This window comes from Sorex araneus, chromosome 2 (assembly GCF_027595985.1).
Source record: "Sorex araneus isolate mSorAra2 chromosome 2, mSorAra2.pri, whole genome shotgun sequence".
Classification (NCBI taxonomy): Eukaryota; Metazoa; Chordata; class Mammalia; order Eulipotyphla; family Soricidae; genus Sorex; species Sorex araneus.
Window position 1 is genome coordinate 331,990,851 of NC_073303.1, and position 5,744 is coordinate 331,996,594.

Sequence of the window (5,744 nt, forward strand, 5' to 3'; positions counted from 1 at the left end):
CATGTCTGAAATAAAGTTAACCGTCTTTCATTGTGCCAATCAACTTTTCTGAATTTTCTCAACACAAACAGTTGCGGCCCTTTAAGGGTATCAAGCCTATACAAAAATGACCAATCCCAGGAAAATGTACAAAATAGCCAGACATTTCTGTTGGAAATGGAGGGAAAATACCTACAGACAAGGAAGTGTTTCAGGGAACACTTTGGAAAGTGTTTCAGGGAGCACAGTGATGAAAACTCAGTATACTTGCTGTTTTGTTATGAGTATCACGAAGCTAGTTCTTAGTGATCACTAAATGCATTGCATTGCAAAATAGCAGGTATTTGGGATCTATTTGATCTGTCATAATAACAAAATGACTTTTCTTTCCTAGATCAAGTAGATTCTTCGCTCCTCTTGCACCCTGTGTACCTTGCATCCAATACCAGAGTAATAACAGTCTTTCAGCTCCTTCTGATCATTGCTGTTGTAGGATAAGAAGGGGACGGGACTCCCGTTCTTGGTTATGGTGCTTACACACTTGGTTGTGCTGTTTGAGGCAGTCTCACACTTTAGTTATCGTTGTTTGCGCATGTACTCGCTGGACAATGTCAGTTTTTAGTTTTATGTATTCTGGTTGTAATGCTTGTTGGAGATTGCTGTTATGCTCACACAAGTGCTTGCTGGGGTCTCACTCCAGCCTATGATCATACCATACATTGCAGAAAACCAACTCAACACAGCTTCATACCTACCCAAAAGTTTCCACACATATCCAACCATGGAAAGGCACTGCGCTGAAAATATCCCTGATTACCCAGTGACTCTTTACACTCTGGGTTTGTTTTCATTTTTCATATTTCTTGCTAAGTTGAATTGTTCTGGTTGAGTCAAGCTTCCTCTTTCATTGTAGTAGAGAGAATGGTTTCTTTCTTCTGGCTGCTCCATAAATGTAGATGAGAAGGAAGGTGTTGTCTTGATGAGATAAGCATATCAACTGTCCATTCACTCATTCATTCAATAGTTTGTTCATCTATTCAACATCTACTATATCCCAGGGCCTACCACTGTTAACAGGGGTGAACAGATAAGGTCCCCTTTAAACTCACTTTTTGGCACCTTTATGTTACAAATATGTCAAATATATCAAGTAGGATGTATTGATTGGAAATTTCCTATCTATGAAAGAATCCAAGATTCTATCAATTGTATCCTAACTTTTAATTCCTTTTGTCTATGATTGGAAAAGCCTTCCTCTTCATTTGGAGTTAATTATATACAATTGGCTGTCACTGAACCCTTTCTCTGATAAGTCTTCAAACAGTTCAAGAATGACTTTGAAGATTTTGGCTCTCTCTTTAATTGTATTTCTTTTCATAATTTGAAGAACAAACTGTGAGTATATTCCAGATATAATCCTTAGTGCTATATGCTGGTAAATAGCTCATCTATTTTTATATTGTACTAACATTTCAGTTATGAGGTTTTATGTCAGCTAATAATATCTTTTGCTGTGCATGAAATATACTTGGCTTTGATATAAGACAGCACTGTGGAATTAACTTTGCTAAGAAACTATGTGTGCTCAAATCAGCATTGTTTACAATAAACAAATGCTGGAAGCAACCTGAGTGTCTGTCCATGGGTGCAGGAAAAAACAGTGACACACACCTGTAATGGAATAGGGTTCAGCTTTAAAAAGAAGGGATTTCTGACATACTACAACATAGGATGAACCCTGAGAACTATATGCTAGGTGAAATAAACCAATTAGAAAAGGACAAATATTGTGTAATTTCATTTATATAAGGTACCTGGATGAATCAACTTTATACACATTAAAAGTAGACTGCTTGTTGCCAAGGGCTGGGGAGGGTGAGAAAGAAGGGGTTAATGTTTAGTGGAATGGGTTTTTATGTGGGAAGATGAAAGAAGTTCAGGAGATGGATGGTGCTGAGGTTGCTGAGGTTGCACTTGCACAACACTGACTGCTGGAAGCTGCTGAACTCAGATGGAACATTTGCTCAGTATATTTTACCATGCTTGAGCAAAAAGCTACTCAGAAGCTACAGGTTTTTACTAAACAAAGGAATGTACCAGATTCTCCCAAAAGTCAGTTAATTAAAAGGCAATTTAAAAGAAGAATCCTCTCATCCTAATTAGAAAGTGGCATATATATCTAGCCCACTGTACTATTTCTCCACTCCGTAATATTCTGATCTCTTAATTAGCATCCCGCACGGCAGAGCCTGGCAAGCTACCCGTGGCATATTCGATGTGCCAAAAACAGTAACAAGAAGTCTCACAATGGAGACATTATTGGTGCTCACTTGAGCAAATCGATGAATAACGGGATGACAGTGCTACAGTGACAGTGCTATATATATAATAGAAATGACAGAACATAGACACCCAGGTGATATAATATTTATTCACTACACTAAGAACTACTAGGAGGGGTGTGAAGCTAGTGCAGGTGTTAAAGTGTTTGTCTCTGGGTTTGGTCTACTTGGCAATGCCAGGAGTGATCCTTGAGCATAGAGCTAGGAACCAGCTCCGAGCAATGTGGGCTGTGGTCTGGCCCAAAAAACAAAACAAGAGAGTGAATGACCCCCTGGTCACCTCTCCAAGGCCCACTCTGCTACTGCTATTATATCTCTTATTCTCCCATTCTGAGTGGGAACTCATCAAATTCATTTTTTTTTTCTCTGCACTCAGTAAATTCTAGAACAGTATTGGTTTTTGACTGCTATAACTTAACAAAAAATTCTCTAAAACTTTGAGGTGAAAGGAGAGGCAATAGTAATGTAATGTAGCTTATTTATGTACTTATGAGTTTGTTTATTATATGTTAGTGGTAACCTACTTACAAATGATAACTTAGAAGTCAAATTTGATTGTTCTTAAAGATTGATCATATTGCCAAAAAAATATTTTCTACAGCTTTAATTATGCCTCCACTTTACAAGATACATTCTAAGCATGACAGTGATGATGGCTTAGGAATTTTTTAAATATCATTTAGTCATTTTCCGGGGCTGGAGTGATAACACATCGGTAGGGTGTTCGCCTTTCACACAGCTGACCCGTGTTTGATTCCTCCGCCCCTCTCGGAGAGCCTGGCAAGCTACCGGGAGTAAGCTACCAGGAGTATCGCGTTTGCATGACAGAGCCTGGCAAGCTACCTGTGGTGTATTGGATGTGCCAAAAACAGTAACAAATAAGTCTCACAATGAGAGACGTTACTGGTGCCCACTCGAACAAATGGATGAGCAACAGGATGACAGTGACAGTCATTTTCCTGCAAACTTTAAATAGAATTACTTAGATTCTAGCTCAATGTAGGATAACCTGGGAATATTAGTAGGTAAGGATAGCATGAAACTTATATGTCACGTTGGTATTCAATCTACTTTTATCTACCTATTTTAACATAGAGTATCTTCTACTTGAATCTTAAAATTACTTTTTCCTTTAGAAAATTATGAAAATAGAGAAAAATAGAAGTCTTTATAAAGCATTGGTTTTCCTATGCATCATGACAGTTTTTCTTGTTTTAAAAGCCAATTTTAGATTTTGCTTGGATTTAATATAGATTTTTGTATGTTGCTTTTAGACCAAATATCCTAACAGGAAGTAGTATAAATGTGATAATTAGGACTCAGAAAACTGAGTTAAAATTCTGGCTTAATAAATAAAGACAGTGATGTAAGATTTTGGGTACTTTGGTGATCATAAAAGCGGCTTAACTTAATACATCATGAGCATAAATAGTAACACCTCCATAATAAAAATAACAAGCAGTAATGGCTACGTAATTAAAAATATTTAAAATTTTTTGATTCTGTCATCTATGGACTTGAATCATAATTCCTTTAACATTGAACCCCAAGTCTCAACTTCCACTTATGAAAAATGCAATATTTATATCACAGGTAAACTTATAATAAAGGTGTTGTTATAGCAGTTGATGTTTATTTACATTTTATAAATATATTAAAGGTTTTCAGTGCTGGCGTGGGTGTACGGGAAAAGGGACACTCTTTTACTGTTGGTGAGAATGCCGACTAGTCTAGCCTTTCTGGAAAACAATATGGACAGTCCTTCAAAAACTAGAAATTGAGCTTCCATTGACCCCACAATACCACTTCTGAGAATATATCCCAAGGATACAAAAAAAGCACAGTAGAAATGACATCTGTACCTATATGTTCATTGCAGCACTGTTCACAATAGCCAAAATCTGGAAACAACCCAAGTGCCCTAGAACAGCTGACTGGTTAAGGAAACTTTGGTACATCTACACAATGGAATACTATGCAGCTGTTAGGAGATATGAAGTCATGAAATTTGCTTATAAATGATTAGTCATAGAGCATATCATGCTAAGTGAAATGAGTCAGAAAGAGAGGGACAGATATAGAAGGACTGCACTCATTTGTGAAATATAGAAGAACATCACATGAGGCTGACACCTAAGGACAGTAGATATAAGGGCCAGGCAGATTGCCCCATAGCTGGAAGCCTGCTTCATGAGCGGAGGGGAGAAGGCAGATGGAATAGAGAAGGGATCACTAAGAAAATGATGGCTGGATGAACCAGTTGGGATGGGAGATGTGTGACGAAAGTAGATAATGGACCAACCCTGATGACCTCTCAGTGTATGTGTTGCAAGCCATAATGCCCAAAAGTAGAGAGAGTATGGGGAATATTGTCTGCCATGGAGGCAGGGGGAAGGTGGGAAAGGGGGGATATACTGGGGATATTGGTGGTGGGGAATGTGCACTCGTTGAGGGATGGGTATTTGATCATTGTGTGATTGTAAGCCAAACATGTAAGCTTGTAACTATCTCACAGTGGTTTAATAAAATAAAACATATATACATATATATTAAAGGTTTTGTAAAATTTATTGATTGTATTTGGTCATAATCCACTTACCCATTCTCTTATATTTGGAGATTAAGATAGTATTTTACTTTTATAATTCTGCTAAAGCAATTTTGCTTTATTAAAAGTAAAGATAAATAAGCAAACTTAATGATATAGATCTTGGAGAGGAACTTTTAATCAAATTTAGATCTAGTCCAGGGTATTGATTTTAAAAAGCAGAATTATTATGTAAAAAAGGAAATTGGGGGGTGGGGGAAAACCTGGGACTGTTCAAGGCTTCATACTGGCTCTGGGCTCAGGGTCATTGAGTCCAGGTCCGCAGTATGTACAACAAACACCCTACCCATTGTACTATCACTCCAGTCCTTCATAAAAAGGAAATTTTATGGGTCCTAATATGGTAATCAAATAGGTTTAATTTAATTTATTTATTTTGGCTTTTGGGGTCACACCCACTGATGCTCAGGGCTTACTCTAGCTCTGCACTCAGGAATTATTCCTGGTGCTGCTTAGGGGACTATATGGGATGCTGGGGATTGAACCCAGGTCAGCTGCATGCAAGGCAAATGACCTATTCAGCTGTGCTATCGCTCTGGCCCCTTAAATAGGTTTTTTTTAAAGGTGAAAACTATGTATGTTCCCTCAGTTGATTTATATAAATTCTCATTTCATTAGACAACTGACAGGGTTTTGTATTTTTCAGATTTAATACACGAAAGATACTGTATCTATCAGTTTAGTTCTTGAGTCTTCAATTATTAATGCAATTAAATAATTTTCCCCCAATATTTTAAAACCAGATTTGTTGTTCTTTCCTTTTCTGAATGATTTGCTATATGTATCAGCAATACATTACTAATTTGGTTTTATGC